Source organism: Arvicola amphibius, chromosome 4 (genome assembly GCF_903992535.2).
Source record: "Arvicola amphibius chromosome 4, mArvAmp1.2, whole genome shotgun sequence".
NCBI lineage: Eukaryota > Metazoa > Chordata > Mammalia > Rodentia > Cricetidae > Arvicola > Arvicola amphibius.
This window is the reverse complement of record NC_052050.1, coordinates 131,704,544-131,726,065: the sequence shown is the minus strand read 5'-3', so window position 1 is coordinate 131,726,065 and position 21,522 is coordinate 131,704,544.

Here is a 21,522-nt window from a genome sequence, read left to right as displayed (position 1 = left end):
TCCCTTGCAGGCTCCCCAGCTGTTGATCTAGAGTCCATGAGCCTCCACATTGATTCTGTTTCATTTATTATGGACTCTTTGAGAGAACTATACTGTGATTAGTCTTAATTGGCTATAGAAACAATATAAACAGAGGTTACTGGCACATTATTATGCCTTCCCTAGTAATACCTATGGCAATATAATAGCAAGAGTTTGAGAACACTGGTTAACTTGTAAATGTAGCAACGTTGTGGCTATCATAACATGTTTGCCATGTTCCACCATTATAACAAATATTAGACTTGAAAAATATTAAGGATAATAAAACGAAGAGTAAGGATATTGGCCATATGTGATAATTTCTAAGTGTCTGATGCATACTGTTATAGAAACCCAAATAATGGGTCACTAAACGTTTGTAAATTTTCATTTTGATTCAGGTCTATGATTATAATACATCTTAATTATTCGCTTCTTGAGTACTCACATTTCAATTATGTAGATAAACCAGACCTGGTATCAGGATGCTTCTCAAAACTCAATATATTGAAAATTGCAGTCAGAGAGTTTATTGAAACTTGAAATCTCTAGGCTCTGACTTTCGAACTCCTACTTAAGATGTCTAGGAAAAGCTGTAGAAATTTTCCTTCCAAAAAAGATTCAAATAATTCTGATATGTATGACCACCTGAGAGTGGAATGAGAGAAGTAAGTTTGAGTTATTCCTTGAATTTCTACTCCTTCAATTTAGATATGTGCCCATACGTGACAATAATCACTTATAAAGTATTAATTATAAAGGTTAAGTCCCTTTAATCATCAGTTTTGGGAAACAACGTCTGTTGAAATCTACAGGTAGGCAAGTGATAAACACTTGTATTCTGGCACTTAGTGGGTGTGAGGCTCGAGAAAAAAAAAATTGATCACAAACTTCCACAGTCAGTGTTCTCACCTGTAAAATAGAACAGCATAAAACCACTGGGAGGAATAATTAGAAAGCAGTGGAGCAGAGGTGGCTCCACATTAGGAAGATAGGTGAATTAATGAAAAATGAAACTTGAAGGAACTTCCAGTCACCAGGGACAGCTGGAGCAACCACTGTAGATTGGCTATGTTTCTTTCTGCTAGCTAAAAATCTTAGTCTTTCCACACTTTGGTCCTGACACCATGGAAGTTGGGGGCAGGGTGCCTAGAAGTGGAAAAGCTAAAAAAACTCTACTGCAAATGAACATTGTATTTGCATTTTCAATCTAAATAATAAATAAGAAAAAAACGGCACGGTGGTGTTTGAGAAAAGATAATGACAAATACATATTGGTTTCTTTTGAAGAGAAATAGAATTATATGTTTAGTGTTTAGTCTCTTTCCCCATTTGTGTAACTTTGATTATGACTGAGAGATGACACAGTTAAAGAACCTAACTAGCCAAGATATAGGAATCACACATTCATTTCAGTTATGCAACTTATGGAGTTAAATAAAAAGAAACAGTAGGAAGGTAGTGGTAAGTTTGAGACAACCCAGATGGAGAAGAAAAAGTAACCTGTCTTGAAATATCAATTGCGTTTAATGCTTTGGATAAATGGACAATCTCAAAAGGCCTAGCTTGATTTCAATAGCTCATTTCAATGTTTCTCCTTTGTGGTCTAAAACCTTGACAAATGAAACAATAACCCTGGCTTTGATTTGCAAATTTAATGCTTATATTGATATTTTTTCTCTCATAAAGTGCATGCAATTGAGGACCATGATGTTTAGCATTACCACAACTTACTGTTGTGGGCGTCTACCACACTAAATTTAGTTGTCTGTCTTTTAAGGAGGAAGTTTCCGTATTCCATTTTCGAGTCTAAATCATTCCATGTCTTGTCCATTGATTTTCTGTACGTCTTTGCTTAGCTCTCCACCTGATTTTTAAAGTGATGATTTATTTTTGAACTATTTGAGGAGATATTTAACCACCAGACCTTCTCAGTATTTGCACTGCTGACAAACAGCCCTTTCAGAGCTGGAGAGAAAATCTCAGCGTATGAAGCTGAACTGAAACTCCAAATAACTGTTCTCTTCCCATTACATAGCCAGCCAAATTTATAGTGCAATTAACAAACCCAAGGTCCATGTTTACAGCTATTGATAGTACAGAGTCTGCGGGCAGGGAATATATGAGAAAGTAATTGTAACATTCAGCTTGAAGCCAGGTATGTACAGACAAGGATAAACAATACAATAGAAATCCTTCTTTTTCAGGTAGGAATTTCTACCAAATGGGTCTTTTTTTTAAGTGCATGTACCATGAGGAACTGTGTAAAACAGAGTTTTGTCCTTATAGAATGAATATCACACATATATCTCACCTAGCTCAATTTAGTGAGATGACAGGTAGTTATTTAGTATATCTGTTCATTTAATAAACTCATGTTGTCTAAGTGATAATTCATCTAAACATAATCAATATATTTTTTAGTTTCAGCCATCATTTATTGAATATTTAACATATGTACCATGCTTTTCTTATACATAGTATTTACAGAGTTTGTTATTCATGTGAAAATGTCAGTATTCCCCCAGCTGAAGGGATTCCAAAAGACGCATGAGAAAAGCTTGAAAGATTTAAAGGAAGTAAAGTTTCTATAATCTAAGGCACAAATGCACCCCGTTCTTGAGATATGGTCTTAATATGTAGCTTCAACTGATCTGGAACTTATTTTATAAACCTCCAGACTGGCTTTGAATAAACAGTGGTCTCCTGTCTTTGACTGTCAAATTCTGAGACTATAGAAGTGTGCTGTTGTGCTTTACTCTCAAGACTGGATTTGGGTAGCAGATATTGCTTCCAACATTTAAAGCCAAGGCTGATATAGAACTCCAGGGAATGGGATGGAATCGTGTCCTCAGCTCTCCTCTCCAGGGTGGGATTTTGTCTAAGCTATGCTTGTAGAGGTCTTGTCAATGCTATCCAGCTTTGTGAGTTCATATGTACGGTTGTACTGCTTAGTCAGAAAGACAAAGTTTGCTTGTGGTCATCTACTGCTTCTGGTTCTTACACTCATTTGGCACCCTCTTCTGCAATGATCTCTTAGTTTTGAGAAAGGGAATAAGGCACATTTATTCTCTTTAAGGCTGAGCACACTGCAGTCTCTTATTCTTTGCAATTTTTATCTATGTTGAGTATGTATTAAATAAATATTTTAGAATAAAAATTCTCCCTGGTTTTTAAATTACTTTTAAGGATTCTAGTTTAATGAACAGAAGTGCAAAATTTTAAACTCTGAGGATACTGTGTAAAAATGCATAAGTCTTAAAATTAAGTTGTATTGTCATCAGCAAACTTTGAGGTGATATCCAAATCAATGCACATTGACCAAGAATGGAGCTTGTTTTGTTTCTGTACAAAGCACTGAGATTGCTGAACTCTATTATCAACCTTCACTTTCGAAGTTATTTGGTCCCTATTTTCTAAGTGGACACTTCTCTATGAAAGGGATCAACTTCTCTTTCCCCTTAGGCCTCCTTTTATTTGGTTGCCATTGGCAGGTGGAGCCTATATTTAGGTTCCTTCTTTCCCCTTCAAATAACCTGATTAAAATAGTACTTTACAGGTGTTTCTTTTGCTTTATCTCTTAGATGATTTCAGATCTTTCAGACAAGCAACCGAGGTTAACCAGAAAACCTCTATATCTGCACTTTACCCATTCCCATCTCATCTCTCACCTCTCCTCACCACTTCCTACAGTTAATGTTTCCTCTTCTTTGACTTGGAAGTTGTCCCCATCATCACTTTTTCTCTGACCTTAGTTTCTCCAAACATGTTTGCTTTGGGTGTTTTCACTTTTTATTAGACAACCAAAGTTTAAAATTCTGTAGGCGATCACCTTCTCCTTTCTCTTTCACTGTGCTTGCTGATATTATGTTAACTCAAGCTAAAGTTCTTTGAGAGACTCCATTAAGAAAAAATGTCTCCATAAGGTCAGAATCTAGACAAGCGTATAGGACATTTCTTAATTAGTGATTGATGGGGGGAGGCCCAGCCTGTTATGGATGGTGCTACATCTGGACTAGTAGTCCTGGGTTCTAAAAGGAAGCAGTCTAAGCAGGCCATGGAGAACAAGCCAGTAAGCAGCTCTCCTCCATAGCCTCTGCATCAGCTCCTGTCTCCAGGCTCCTGTCCTATTTAAGTTACTTCCATGACTTCCTCCAATGGTGAGCAGCCATATGGAAGTCTAAACAAAATATCACTTTTTCCCCAAGTAGTTTGGTCATGATGTTTTATTACAGCAACTGTAACCCAAACTAAGACACTCAGTGTCCAGTCTTGTCTGCTGCCATGGTTTTGATTATTACCTGCATGCACATGATTGAGAAATAAATGGCATCAGTCAAACTCACCTTTTTAATTTTTTTGAAAGTCTTTGTATTTTACATACCAATCCCTGTTCCCTCTCCCTTACCTCCTCCTGCTCTTCTGACTATGGGGGCTATGGATCCCCAGACCATGAATTTCCTGTAAACTACTCGTTTTCCAATGCTTGCAGCTGCTCTGAGCAAAACAACTTATCTTCCTGTATTTGAAGCTGCTCTGAGCACAAGACACTCAGGAGTTCCTGATGGCAGGGGAGTGGTTTCTGGTGGGTTTGGTTGGGGCGTGGCCAACAGTTAAGCATCCTTATATAAGCTGCCCTGGAACATGATAGAGAGGACATTTTTGGTACCCCATGCACCTTTCAGAGAGGATAAGACCTCCTATGGGGAGTAAACATGGTGTGTCATATCACATTTAGGCAGGACCAAGGTCCTCCCACTCCCTGTATCTAGGCTGAGCAAGGTCTCTCCCTAGGGAATGGGCTCCAAAAAGCCAGTTCATGCTCTAGAGATAAACCCTGATCTCAGTGCTCGTACCCCCGTAAACTGCCCAAGTCACACAATTGTCATCTATATTTAGAGGGCCTAGTTCAGTCCTATGCAGGTTCTCCAGTTGTCAGTCTGGAGTCAATGAGCTCTCACTAGCTCAGGTCAGCTGTTTCTGTAGCTTTCCCCATCGTGGTCTTGAGCCCCTTTGCTCGTATTATAGCTCCTCCCTCTCTTCGACTGGACTCCAAGAGCTTGTCCCAGTGCTTAGCTCTGGATCTCTGCATCTGCTTCCTTCAGTTATTTGATGAAAGTTCTGTGATGACGATTAAGATAGTCACCAGTCTGACTACCGGTCAAGGCCAGTTCAAGAACCCTCTCCAGTATTTGCTTAGAGTCTTAGTTGGGATCATCCTTGTGGAATCCTGGGAAATTCCCTAGAGCCAGGCTTCTTGCTAGTCTGTAATGGTTTCATCTATTGAGATGTCCAGCTCACTTTTAAAGATTAAGATTTGATATTTTTCACTTATCTCTTCCTGAGATAAATATCTGTTATTTCCAACATTTCTTTTGATTTTTTTGATCGTTTTTATATTATTGATTACACCAAGAATGAATAATCTGATTCATACTAAGGTAGCATTTACAGTTTGAAGAAACTGTCTTCTGTTCCTAGACAAATGCTTCCTTCATTTGATTAGGTGCCATTTTTGTTGTTTTGTGTTTTCCTATGTTAGGCTTTTTTTTTCTACATCAGTTCTGTACAAGGACATAAAGGTTATAAAATAATAGTTGTAATGATTAGTTTTGTGGACTTGACAATATCTGGAGTCACCTAGTAGGCGTGCCTCCAGACACTCTTATGAGGAACTATTCAGTCTGAGCATTCCTGTGAATGACTATGATTATTATGCTAGTTGAGTTGGAAGACTCAGACTAAATGTGAATCTGCTAAATGAGCATTGGCATTTATTTCTTTCTGCTTCCTGACTGTGGATGCTATATGACCAGCTCTCTCAAGCCCCTGCTGCTGAGTTCTCCACCATGAAGGGCTATGCTCTTAAACTATGAATCTAAATAAATGCTTTCTCCCTTACGTTGCTACATCTGTGTATCTTATTACAGTAATAGGATAATAAGCCAAAACAATTGCCCAGGACCTTTGTTTATGGGCAAAGACAAAACAACAATTTTGTAAAATACTGGCTTTTAATTTATGATAATCTTTCTATGGTAGCTGAAAATTCTCCTTTTCTAATCTCTTCTTTAAAAGAAAGAAGTCAAAAGTAAGTCTTGAAGCCTCTTTAACAAATGGTGTTAGCAAACCTGAATAGTTACATGTAGAAGACTGAGATTAGCTGCTTCCTTTTCACAAGGAACAAAAATCAAATGGATTATCCAAGTGGATCAAGAATCTCACCATAAGACCTATAATTCTCATACTTACAGAAGAAAAGATGGTTTCTAGACTAAAGAAAGTACTCAAATAGAAAAAGAACTTTCTAAAGACTTGACAAACGGGTTTTTATAAAATTAATAAGCTTTTATAATGAAAATGGCACAGTAAATCAAGGAAATGAATAGTCAATACAATGGGAGAATTTTTTCCCCAGCATATACACACTGCATCAGGAAAGTGATATATCGAATTTTATATAATTTACCACATTATGTTCATCTCCTCCCTCTTCTTACTGCTGTCTTGTATTAATGCACATATTTGAAGCATCAGGGTTTAGTAAGTATTTCAGGATGCTTCTCTGAGACAGTATGATTCTTGTCTCTGCACTACAACACTGCTTTCTCACTTAAAACCAAGTTTAAAGTGATCTCTGATAAAATAGCTCATCACTGTTCACATTTCAAATTTCCTCACAAGTGTGGCTGATATATTTTCAGTATCTGTTTGAGATCTGAATAGGCCTGTGTGTTATAATCTGTTAATTTTTACAGATCTCTTAATCTCTGCCTATTCCTGTTAATTCATTTGTTATAATTCTGAGCCGTTAGTTTCAAAGAATTTCCCACGGTCTGAATATTGCTAAGTACAGATGTGGTGTTAACATTTTCCTTGACTCGTTTTCCATACTTTTGAAATGCTAATGACACTTTATTAGAAATGATCAATAGGAATTTAGGGCTTTACATGATTAGCATTCTCTAAATGATTTTGGCTTCTTTCTTTTCTTCTTTTCTAAGATTTCTGAAGCCACTAAGAAGGAACCACTGAAATATATTAATTTCTTTTTCTTTTCCTCCTCATTCCTCTTCTCCTCCTTCTCCTTCCTCTTTTTGCTTCTTGAGATAGCAGTTATAGTAGTACTGTGTAGTACAGGCTGGGGTTGAACTCAGAGATTTGCCATCCTGTCTCCTGAGTCTGGGATTAAAATTGTACCCCAAAAACACCCAGCCCATTGATTTTTAAGATACATATCATTCATTCAACTGCTATCTGAATAGACTCTATCCTTAAAGATGGATTCAAAATAGTATGATTTAGATTTGGATTACTATGTACATTAGGAATTATTGCTAGTTTAATTTATTTAATATAATACATTTGTCTTAATATGCAAATATTTTGTCTTAATAGTCTCAGAGGTATGCAGTCTTCAAAATTTAATTGCACCTAAATATTAGATTTGATGTATGGTATAATATTTCATGTAGAATATTAGTTGGAAGAAACTTGATTCAGTAGGCATTTTCTATGCAGAATTTACCTCCTTTGAACATGTCATGGTTATTTTGTGCAGCCACAACAATTGCTTTATTTAGCTTTATAATGATATTGTACTTCACTCATGTTTTCATTACAGTATCTTATAATAGCTACTGATGACAAAATTAATAACACTGAGCTGTCTTTTGTATGCTCATTTAGCTTGCTATTCATTTAAAACAGATTATAAGTTGATTATTGATTAGTAATATGATATCACCTATACTTACTGTAAGAACAAGACTGCTGAGTCAAGGATACAGGCCCTTTATTCAGGGGGAAGAGTCATATGGTTCAGAAGCAAATGTAGAATTTTCAGAGGCTGTTTGGTCTTAACTGTGTTAGGTCTTCATGTTTCCTCCAGTGAGTGTGATGTAATTAGTGTGATGTATCCTCTGAAGATGCACATGTATGATCATACTTGCACATCCACACAAAGACATGCTCACCATTGCTGACTTTCCTGCTTTCTACATGGAGCACAATATCAGAAGCCTCCATCCCATAATCAGAAAGACACCAAGTAAGAGTTCAGTTGTTTCTAAAGTTTCTCCTTTTGTTTTGATTTCTACTATCTAAGCAATCTTCTTGTCCCTTAGACAACAGCCTAACATTAACTTGTTTGTGGTCTATACTTTTTTACTTTAAGATTGGGTCAAGGACAATAATTATACATTGATTTTCTCATGGTATTTAAGAGGATTTTGCATGAGTTCTAATAATGATGGCTCTAACTAACTGTGATATTTCTGCATCTTCTTTTTTTCTCCTTATTCATCATAAGAGTATAGCTGCTGGAAAGTGGAAGACCGCACATTCAAGAATATTTGGCACTCACAATATAGTCTTGAAGGATTTAAAGTAAAAAGTACATTGGTTGTGTGCAGAATGGGGTTGGATCAGGGAAGATTTAGGGAAGGGATAAATATAATCAAACACATTGTATAAAACTCTCACACTACTAGAAGTAAATGTAAAAAAATGTATTCAGTGTACACAAAGACAAAGCTAACAGGAAGAAACTATGTAGATATATTATTAAGTTTATTTCCTGAATCCTTTTTTAAGCAACACACTTCCCAATTTGTCTCATGACAAAATACTTTCTTTCTAGAGAGATGCCATGGCCCACATAGAATGCCAGATGTACTCAATGTGATTAAAGCATTGCCTAAAAACCGTCTGCATAAAAACAGGGGGCAGGGAGGAGAAATACTCTTGATTATATTATACATTTTTTTACATTTGATTCTCAAAGACTATTTGATTTAAATAACTTAGAGAGCACCAGTATTAGATTTGTCTTCAAACTACTAGAAAATCAGCGACACATACTCGTTTTCAGTTCTCTGCAACATGAGCTTAGAGGACACAATGTAAAACTAGATTTGAACATTGGTTCCATGTTCCATTCCCCAGAAGTTTGTCACTGGAGATTCAAACTTTATCTTTCTTAATCTGTTTTATAAAATTTAGATAATAACCCTAGCATCTCTCTCAGTGTTATAAGCGAGTTAATTAAAATTGCCTATGAAAAATAATCACGTCGTATGCTAACTCCTCAAGGATGTTCCTTTTAGTTTTAGTTTTGTCTTTTGTGGGCATTTCTGCCGATTTGGGGTGGAGGTAACATTTCTATTAAAAATTTGTGGTGGTGGTTATTTTTTAAACCCATCAAAAAGAAGAGAAGTGATAAACGTTTTACGAGTTCATTAAAGCTTAACAGGAGCTGCCTGAAAAAACAGCAGTTGCTCTGACCCCCATGATGTAGTTCTGATTAATCGTAATTTTATTCATCCTGGGATGCAGGATTATAGCTGAGGATAGAGAGGGACAAAGTAGATGCCAAAACAAAGCAGGAAACACTGAAATGTCCTTTGAAGAAACCCAAGGTTCTCTCTGTCTTTTTATTTTTTTATGTTGCCATACATATCTTAATACATACTATATGCAAAATAGGTTCCAGAAAAACAAGTCAAATTACTTCATCAGAAACCAGGTCTTAAGGCTAATAAAAGTTTGAAATGGTTTACTGATTTGAAGGTCATGGTTAAAAAATATGAAAATTAAATTTGTTCAACTTGAACTTGCAAAATAATTCATGCTAAATTTATTGAATCTTGGGAGTTTGATGAATACTTTTTATCTATCTGATGATTTTTACAGATTTCTTCAGTCTAAAAGATACATTTAATATTACTATAAGCATGGTGAAAATGCGGGAAATTAGAAGTAGACACATATTTGAATTTGTAATATTTGTAAGATTAGATCATGCTGTATCCTGGTCAGTTATTTTACACTGTATCTGATTTAAGTCATAAAATTATTTTTCTTCCTTTTTTATATTGAGAAATGACAGCTTTTGTTGAGTTGTATTTTGGGACCTCTGTTTACCTGCAACTACTGTTTTTAAATGTGTTAAGAAAAAAGATTATGTCCTGACTAATATGTGTTTAAGTTCTATTTTAAATTCTTTTGAAGCATGATCTAATTTGTTCCATATAATAACTTTTCAGTACTGGCCAATAAACAAATACTATATGAAACTATTTAAAATAGTCAGAGCATAATCAAATTCAAGATTAAATGTTTGAAAATATAATCAGCCCAGTCAGTTGTTATTTTAATTAGTTTTCAAAGAAATATTTCTATAGCACCATGTGGCAAATCAACATATCCATGCAGGTAAAACAATCATTTTAAAGCATTTGAATATCTATAACTTTGCTCATTTTTCAAATTAGGTGTGAAATCTAGTATCAAAATTAAAGGTATAGTTGATTTTCCTGGTTTGAAGGTGATGAAAATATTTCAAACTCAAAAGAATTAACAAAATAAGTTAAATGATAAAATAGGTTATATTTTAGCTAATTAAAAAATGAACAGCTTAAATATTTTCTGCTTGAATTCCTTTCATGCACCAAACACATCTACTTTATTTCTAATAAAAGCTCCCTCCAGCCAAATCTCTAGGGGCATATTTGAAGTTGCACCGGTGTAGATTTTACTTGTCACCAAGAGAGACAGTGAATCCCAGAAGAACCGAGGTGTTTCAATGAAAGAGTGTTAGAAAATCAACCTGCAGGACACACAGGCTCTGGAATGGTTATTTCGGAAAGTGTAAAACGTGTCGACAATACTTCGTAAGATTTTAATTCAACGTTCACATTAGCTGTGCTCTAATCAAGTTTCAGACTTGATTTTGGATTAAACTCTCTATTTCATCCAGTTCTGGGATGGTTTATTTAATGTTCTCTTTTTGATTCTTTTAATTATCATCTTTAGTTGAATGTTTTTCATGAAGTATATTTTAATCATGTTTCTCTCTCCTCAATTGATCCCAAATTCACCCTAATATCCTATCCACCCAACTCCGTACCCTTTTCTCTCTCTTTAAAGCAAGCAAGCAAATAAAAATCAAGCAACAAATACACGAAAACCTAAAAATAGCAATCAAAGTAAACAAACAAAATACTAATATGACAAGAAGTGGGGGGAAAGGCCAAATAAAAGCATATAAAAACACCAGAGGGTTCATTTTGGGTTGTCCAAAACACATATCCTGAGGCATGGTTATCTGCACTTAAGTTCCATTGGAGAAAATTGGTGTTTTCTTTGCCAAAGTGTATCAATTGCAAATAACCATGTCCATTTCCCACTCTGTGCTGGCACCCCACCTGGCTAGATTCATGCTGCAACAGTCTCTGTGAGTTTATATGTGCATCAGTCTTGTTATATCTTGAAAACAATTTCCTTGGAGGCATCTCTCACCTTTGACTCTTACAGCATTTCTGCCTTCTCCCACATAGATTCCCAAGCCGTGAAGAGAGTAGTTTTATAAAGACATCCCATTTAGTATAAGATGTTCTAAAGTCTCTCACTCTGGGTACATTGTCCAATTGTGGGTCTTTGTGCTAGTTCGGTTTACTACACTAAGAAGCTTCTCTGAGGTTGGCTCAGCAAGAAACTAACCTATAGTCATATAGCAGTATGTTATTAGGAGTAATTTTATTGTTCTGTCGCTTTAGTAGAACAATAACAATAGTCCTTGTCCTAGGCTCATGACTTATTTAATCTCAGATTCTTTGCCACTTTGGTGCCAATAATGGGTTCTATCCCATGGACTAATCTTTAAATGCAGTCAGAAAGCATTTGGCTTCTCCCATAATATTTGTGATCTATTGCACCAGTATATCTAGCCAGCAGATCATTGTGGGCCTCAGGATTTGTAGACGGGTGATAGTGATGATTATTCTTCTCCTCCAACAACATGAAGAGCCCCTTACAATACCATGCACATTAGTCAGTAAGGGGTGTAGCTTTTAGTTAGGCACCAGCTCAACTTCTCCTCATTCAGTGGCATATGTTAAGTATTGTCTTCAGCAACATGGCCTCACCATCAGATTGTGGAGAGCAAACAATGGCTTTGGCAATGGCATGTGATGCTTGGGGGTTTCTATGGGACCTCCGTACCCACTGACTAGACTAACCTATTCATTTCTGGCACTGGAGCCTTAACGTGGTGGCACTGAATTGTCTAGTTGGAGTATTGTCTCCCGAGTAGGTTTTGCTATATCTTTTCAAATGGCCACCTGTGTTTGTTGTTACTTCCCATATTTCCTCTTTTATTTTTCTCTTCCGTACCCCTCCCTATTTAATTATTCTATTCTCATTTACTCTTTTTCACTCTATAACAATATATTCTATTTCCCATTCCTTGGGAGATCCTCTCCTCTTACCTAAATGCTTTTATTTCCATCGTATTGTACCAACTATACTGAACCTTAAAAGTTATTGTCCACATAAAAGATAAAATAGATAATAATTGTCATTTTGGATCTGAATTACCTCTTTAAGGATTTTTCCCTAGCTTCATCCATTTACCTGTGAATTTCCTAACATATTTTTTCTTAACATCTGAATATTATTCACTCAAGAAAATTCACCATATTTTCATTATCTACTTATTAGTTGATGGATATGTAGGCTGCTTCCAGTTTCTGGCTAGTATGAATAGAGCAGCAACAAATATGGGTATGCAAGTGTTTTTAGCAGGGTATAAAGGAGGATACACTTCTTAATCTCTCCAAACTTCAGTTTGTACTTTCACCATTATAATTATATCATCATAATTGAAAACATTAAAGAATACTTTCCTCAGCTGGGGAGTGGTTGCACATGCTTTTAATACCAGTACTTAGGAGGTAGAGACAGGTGGATCTCTGTGAGTGCAAGGCCAGCCTGGTCTACAGAATGAGTTCCAGGACAGATACCAAAGCTAGAAAGAAACCCTGTGTTGAAAAACCAAAAAAGAAAAACAAAGAATACTTCATTCAGAGGGTTTTTTTAAAGATTTATTAAACAATATTTTTAAATCTATAGCACAGAATGAATAACATAAATATCAAATTATTTTAGCTGAGAATGATGCTACCCTTTCAAATGGTCAGATGTTTTGGAGGAATAACAGAACCTATTAAGATGAATAAATAAATATTCTCTAGGTTGTTCAAATGCAATGTTTTCAATAACTGTTTCAGGAACACATTATAATACAAAGAAATTAAGACAAAGATAAATTCCATGTGAATGTCTGTATGAATATATCTGTATATACATTAAAGTCTAGTAACCATTAAAAATACTATGTCAATATATCACAAAGTGCTGTTTTATTAGATAATTCAATACAATCTTAAATAAACAAGATGTTTTAGAATATTTTTCTGAGATTTACCAAAAATTGTAACTTTTATATCTCAAATATATACAGTTATACTACAAAATATTTTTGTTACTTATAATATTGACTTTTTGCTATTTTTCTCATTCTTACACAGTTATATGCCTCTATTGAGTTTATCTCTTTTGGAATCATATCTTAATAGAGAAAATCTATGTTAGACTGATTAACGCTGACTTCTGAAAACCCAGTTATCCTATAGTAAGTATATGTACTTTGGCCATTATGTTTAATGCGCTCTCTGAGCAAAATATATTGCAAAACAAACAACCAAACACAAGCCATGTTGTTTTAGGTACCTTTTTATTGGTGTGATCAAAATGTATGAATAACATTTTAAGAAAAGAGAGATTCATTTTTGCTCACAATTTCAATCCATTATTGTTGGAAAGACATATAAGAACTTGCACATATGTGGCAACAGAAATATGCATCAGCTATTCGTGTGTGTGTGTGTGTGTGTGTGTGTGTCTAATCAGGAAGCAGAAAGAAGAGGTGAGAACCATAGGCTCATTATACACTTCAGAGGTCCATGCCTACAAATTCATTTCCGCCAACCTTGACAAGATCCAAACATTCCATAGCATTCAAAATACTTCTACAGCTAAGGGTTCAAATTACTAGCCTGTGAAAAACATTTTACAATTAATCATAATGGTTATTTAGCAATCAGTCCTATAGACAACAGATTCTCACTGAGGCTATACAACAAGAAAGTGTAGCAAATCAGTCCTTTTAGGATATAAACACCATAAATTCATCAGCTTTTTTTTTTATTGCTTATGTGTTTCCAGGCATTACAGTTTTGTCAAATCAAAACAAATGGCTGGTAAATACCAACTGAATAAAAAATTTTAAGAGTTTGTTTGTAAGATATATATTGGGAAAAATATAAATGAGGCTATGTAGTAAGTATAGTAATTCTGGCTCCATAAAATTCAGCTCACAATTTATACAATTTAATTACATAATATACAAAACACCAGCCTATATTTGAAATTACAGCACAAGCAATTAAACAGTCAGAATAAATTAAAGACTCAGGGGAAGTAAAGTCAAAACTGCAATAGGTCTAAGGCAGTTGGAATTTCTTATTTAAATGAAGTAGCATAACATGATTTTCTCCCAACAAATGAAGAGAAAGTGGTCTGCTACTTCAATAGCATTGTTTTATTTATTCAGAGAGTTTGCTGGGTATGTTCCAAATTTCCATACTGGTGATAATTAAGCCACACATCTATCAGATATATCATGTTTACCTTAAATCTTAATTTTGTCTCCTCAGCGGAGAAAACAAAACATATTCTTTTATTTATTATTTTCAGTACTTAAAATACAGTAAGGTTAGCATTTGATAAACTGAATTAAAGGATTAAAGAACTGTATTGTGGCATATTACAATGATAAATATATTTTAATTATTCCAATAAATTATTTATAGTAAATAGAGTTTTCTCTTGCATGCCTTTCTTACATGCTTTGTTAACTCCCTCCTTAGAAAAACACGACTTGCTTCTAGTATTTATCTGCTTAAGAAAAGCTATATGAGATAATGTAGTTGCAGTGTGCAGTTGTTCACAATTTTGCCTAGGTTTTTTGTGTTTGTTTATTTTTCATTTGCACAGAAGAATTAATGAGCTTCTCACTTGACCATTATTGGTATAAAAATTATTCAAAACATGATAATAAAGAAAATTTTGCAAGGGAGTAAATAAAATGAAAGATAATATTAGCAAAATCTTCATAATTGACAGACTTGGCTTTTGATTCTTTGCCGAGAAGTTTTAGAATGGATCTGAATGCTTTACTTCTAGCCAATGTCAAGACTACTCAAATAACTATCCACTACACTTCATCCACTTGAAATAATTGGATGAAATAGATCTCAATGAATACCTTGACTTTACATTTAATTCAGTCCTTGAAACATTTGGATTTGCATATTAATTCTTATTATTTTGTTCTTCTGTTAATTGATTGTAATTAATTATACTTATACTCTGAAAATACTTACTCTGACTATACTTAATTCCCATATAGTGTTTCTTCAGGATTTTTGAGTGTAAATGACAATAATCTGCCTTTAAATGTCCTAAGAAGATAGTGTAACAGATTTAATACAGTATGACTGAGGAAGCTAGGTTATGAAAGTAAAATTGCTTTTATACATATCTTTCTTTATTTAATAGTATGTCTGACCTTTTGAAAATTTCATTCATTCATCTACCACTACTTCCCTCCAATTCACACTGGTGGTTCTACCTCATCTTCCTCTAAATTTCATGTCTTTTTATTATTATAAAAATCCAGTTGGTCCACTTAGTGTTACACATGTGTTCCTCCTTGGGGACACAAGCAGCTAACACATGGCCACATCCCCAGAGGAGAGTGATTCTATTTCCCTCCTTCAGCAGCCATCAGCTTGTACCGGCTCATCCTGTAGGAGTAGCTCCTCGGGGTTCCTTCTCCAGCCACGTTGGAATTTTGACTTTCTTTATCTTGATAGGTTTTTCTAATTCTACCTTTACAATAATGTTGTGAGATCATGCATGCAGCAGCCATGTCGTATCCAGAAATCTGCATTTTATACCTCTCCTCTCATCTTCATGTTCTTAACCTTCTTTCTGTCCCACTTTTTCAAAGCTCCTTGATCCTTAAATGGAAGGATGGTGATACAGATAACCCATTACATCGAGTGTTCAGTTCTTTATAATTGGTACTTTGACCAGTTTTGAGTCTTTGCTATAACCACTACCCACTGCTAAACCTCTGAACTAAGAGTAGCAAAAAAAAAACTATGGTTATAAATATAAACAAGTACGTAAGATGTAGTTTGACAGCATAGAAATTTAGCAAAGCATTAATTGGAAGGTTCTCCTGAAAGGCTTGTGATCTTCCTAGTCATGGGCTTTTGATCAGGTTTACAGCACCAGGCATTAAATCACGTCAGTGGAACAAGCCTTATACCCACATGGAAGACGTTGGTTACCCCATTAAGGTCATGCCACTTTTGCACTGTGGGCATATCTTCCATTAGGTCAACTGATTTTTTTTCTCTCCTTGGAGCTTATATAGAATTCTTTCTTTCCTTCACCTTCTTTCTTTCTTTCTTTCTTTCTTTCTTCCTTCCTTCCTTCCTTCCTTCCTCCCCCTTCTCTCTCTCTTCTTTTTCTTTCTTTCTTTCCTTCTTTCTTTCTCATGTATTCATTTTACATCTCCATCTCACTTTCTGCTTACCTCCTCTCTTCCCAGTATCTCCCCCCCACCTCCCATATGACCTCTTCCATCCTTCCATCCCTCCTCTGTTTCTATTTAGAAAAGGGCAAGTAACAAACATGGCATATCAAGTTGTAGTAAGATGAAACACCTTGCCTTGTATTAAGGCTGGGCAAAGCAACCAATGTGAGAAAGAGGTTCCCAAAAGAGTCAGAAACAGTGCCTGCTTCCACCATTAGGAGTTTCTATGTGGCCTCCTTAGACACTTACTAGACTAACCCAATCATTTCTGGGTGGTTGTATGTAGATGTTTTGACCAGTAGCGTCAGGTAAAGTCTCAGGAGCAGCAAAGCCTGAGGGAGATATTCGAGTGAGCCTAAAAGGATTGGAAATCATAGACTTTGTGATGTGACTTATCACCTCCTGCAAAGCGAAGCATGCTGAGCGGTACCACTGAGCCATGTTCAAGTAAGAGACTTGTGAAGAAAATTGTTTTGTTGTTATTCATAGCCATCATAGTTTGATTTATTAATCATCTTGATATACCAACTCTAATTAAAGGATTGTATGCTTTCAATAAAGCTTATTACTCTTTTGCATCTTTATATATGAATTACAGATTACATCAGATGCAAGAAAGCTATTAGTTACTTTTATTGTGAAATTTTATGGTAAAACAGCTAATAGTCCAAAGGCCACTTGTGAATAAACCTTAAAACTGGCATTTTGCTGTATATAAGTAGTTTGATTTATATATATTGATTATGATAACTCATACCCCACTGAAAGTGCTTTGCATATATTTATCTGAAAAGTAAAAAATAAGTGAATAACTAAAATCTCACAGAATGACTGAGTCTGAGCAATCAAGATGAAATAAATGCCTCTAGTTTGCAGTTTCAGAAATATTTGATTTTTCTATGAATATTTACTAATTTCAATATTCTGTATATCACTAATCTCTGTTAACACAATTATTTGTATACTTGATGTCCTCATTTTGGTAGAGCCATTTGTTGCTTAAAATTAGCTATTTTAAATTTCAAAATTAATTTTCCTTTGAAGCAATTGCCAATCCCCCTAAAAATTATCTGGCATATTCATTAAAGAAATTTTTTGAGATCAAAGTTCTTCACTTTGTAATTACTGTGGTGTACTCCACACAAAGACAGAAGCTAGATATTTTCAGTAATTGGGATACTAATGAGTGTGTAGATTTTCTGCAATGAGAAAAGAACAAATACAGAACACTGATAAAAACCAGACATGGTAAAGGGCATAACCCTGGTTATTATATACTACCAATGACTCAATATCTCCATTAGTGACTCAGTATCCTGCTACAATAACAAGCAATTAACTTTTTAGGTTATTTTCAAGCTTTTTTTGACTAGTTTTAGAATCATTAGTTTCCGAAAATTTTTCAGTTTCCCAAACTGTTTGTATTTGGTAATCTATGATCCCTCATAATATCATTTGCATTAATCTTATCTTTAGCCTTATTTTCTTTTTTGTCATTAGTTATGTTTGTTTGTCTCCTCTTGCTTTATATTCTTTACTAAAACTGGTTTCTAGGTTTATTCAAACTTATGATTTCTTATTTTCTTGTTAGTAATTTATATTCCTTTTACTCCAATTTATTTTATTATGTAATAAGCTGTCTAGTTTCTTGAGTCAAGATTAGTTTATCTATTTTACTGTGTGTAAAATTTTGTGTTTCTATAGAGGTTTACAGGTTTTTTATTTCCTGTTTTTCAGATAATTGTTGAAAAGAGATTTTTTTTTCTGATTTTGAATTGTTAATATTCCAGAGACATTTTTAAGGATTAAATGAGACCAAGTGTCATAGCATACGGCAAAATTACGATTGCTTGCAGTGTGCCCAATAGATAATCTTTCCGTTCATTCCTGATAACACAAAAATTATAAAATTCTTAATCACTGTGTTAATGAGATCTTATTTTGAATTTAAATTAATTCATGGATACAGTATACATCGCATTAGAAACTCATCCATTTCTGAGATACTTCTCACCCAATGTTCTCTCAATTCTGATCATTTTTTTCATCCTAATTATATTTTAAACTTGCAAGTCTTTGCTTCTCAACTAAAACTGCTCTTGTAAGGTCATTTATCTTGTCTCTCTCATATCATCCAAGCCATTTGGAGAAAGAAAATTCATCATTTGCTAAGGATACAGCCTTATGTCCTAAACAGCCCTTCCTTGTTTCCACAATCATCGCAAACTGTTAAGTTCACAAATTGGGTGACAAAGGTCAAAATGGCATATCATCAGACAGGTCACTTTCCATGTTGACCGTACCGTGTGAATGTGACAGATGCAGATTCGACAGCAAATAGACAGGCCCAACATTAAGTTCAAAGCCAGGCTATGTGGATGTCAAAATTAAAGCAGGAAACCTCCAGTGTGGTAATGGGAAACAGAAGCTAGTGATGTATGACTTGTCCCAAAAATATCACAAGTTTGCTCCAGTTTATTGTTTTTCTTTATTTTCTTCCACCCACCTTTAACTCTCCCATTGTATTTACTGGTGTCAATTTGAAGAACACCTATCTATTAAGTTCTTAAAAAATGTTCCTGAAATTGAAATGTTTTTCAGTTCAAAAGAGATATTTAAATTTAAATTTAAATTTAATTGTTGGATATGGTGATTGATAAGCCATGTAATGTTAGAGTATGTATTAAGAATATGTTTATGAAAAAATCATTACACTTATTTATTTGCTTATGTATTTCTATATTTATATGTGTGTATATGTGCTCACACATGGGAAAGTCAGAGAATAATGTGTTTGTACTGGATTTCTTTTTTCACTGCATGAGTACCAGGATCAATTGAGTCAAGCCCATGTGGCCAGGATTGGTAAGAAGAGCCTTTCCTCACTGATCCATCTTCCCAGCCATAAAGTCTGCTTCTGAATAGTTCTCTGTATCTTTGTATTGTAGGATGGGACTTTGTGTAGATGACAGGATGAAGGCCTGAATGTCAGATGCAAAGTTAGAGGTTTATCCTTCTCCAGTTATTATAATGGCATCAGAGCTCCAGGTATGGTGCCCTCCACAAATCAAGGCTATCTGGTTTGTAAACTTCATTTCAGTCATTTGAGGAATGAAGACAAACCTCCACCTCACCAGTAGAATAAACTTCCAATGAATTGTTATGCTTTCTGAAAAGTGTAGTGCTGGATGTTTGGGGTCTTCCTGGTTAGTAGATCATGAAATTTTAAATGATTGGAGCAACAATGTACACAAGATTTACTAAAACAAAGACTAATTAAATAAACAAGAAGTAACGTAATAATGATGTATCTCAGTCAATGTGTTTAGTTTAGTGGAGAGAGAAGAGTGATCATGTCCCAGAAAACAATCAGCAGAAAGAGTGCTGAGCTGGGATAGGACTACATGTTTGCATATACAATTTTTGTTTGCATGTCTGTTACTGCTTTTGTTTTGATTCCATTTAGGAATACATTTTCTGAGGTGCAACTCACTGATGAAATGTAGGCCTAATCTAATGTGCACAAACCACTGATTTTTGTTTCTCAGCATTACAAAATAAATAGACAAGCAAATAAATAAATAAATAAATAAATAAATGAATGACTGAGTTTAGCTGTGAATATTGGGTTTTGATAAAGAAAAACTGCCTATATGTGTAATATTTATTATGTAAATGGATGACTCTAGAGCCTAATACCAATAGATGGCAACAGAATCAGAGCTTAAAAGACAAAAAGATGGAAATCACCAAAGTTCCATCAAAAATAATCAGTGGTATAGCTCTTAAATTATTAATAGGAATATGAAATTGCATGTTTTAGAAAATGATTCACCCGTTTCTTATTAGCATATATGTGTATTTGGCTATCTTAGGGCACAGTTTTAATTCATTATTTGTACCATAATGAAGTTTATCATTAGAGATATTTAAAGAGATGAGGTACAGAATAAGCCTCTATGCAGTAATGGATATAGAGCTGATACCAATGATGTAATTCCTATGTTTAATAAAATGGGTGGCCAAAGCCATGTCACCTTTTCTATGTTCGATACCTAACACATAATGCCAGTATGTGCTGTGTTCTTGGTTTCATAATATAAACTGAGGCAAATTTGGAGAAAAGCTTACACTTGCAGATGGTCAAGGACAGAAATGAAGCACAGGCCACACTCAGCAAGGAAGTCTCTTGATGTCCATTCCTAGGGCTGAGAATTGTTCAAAGAGGAGTGGCCAGTCTGAGTGAGTACGGAGCATGCCTTTGATGAAGAAAGTGACTTCTTTTACAGCAATTCCTGAAAGATCATCTCAGCCAAATGTCTCACATTCAAACACACAGTTTGAGGTCTCTCTACTACACATCCAGTGAGACGAGATGGTCACCTTGGCTTTCAGGAAGTTTTCTAGAGATAGCTTCACACTGAGAGAGCATTCATTCAGTAAAAGATGCGCTCGGGAAGCCATACCACCTTTGCTTCCAAAAGCTCAGTCGGGTAGAGGTGTCTTGATATTGTTATTGCTTGGCTGAAAAGCAACCCACCATTTTCTCCCTCAGAGACACTATTCAGAAATCATTCCCATCTCTATAGAGTACTTTACTCTTCTGACTGAGACATAGTGAGAATCTGTGAGCCTGCATTACAGTTTCACTTTAGAAGACCAATAGAAAACTTCTTAACCTGGAAAACACCCTTATTTCAGCTCAGTCTATTTCACTATGATCACTGGTTTCCAACTTTCCAAGATTTATATTTAAAATTTTCATATGTGTGTGTACATATATATATGTATGTATGTATGTGTGTGTGTGTGTGAAGCACATATGATATATTACAGAAGAGTGATTTTAACAGGTAAAAAACAACATGCTGACAGTAGTAAAAAGAGGATTACAATGAAGAAGAGACCTGATGATCTATGAATGAACAAAATAAATAGCACTGCCTATTATACACCAGCATCCTTAACTGTCAGTCACGAGTACTTGAACA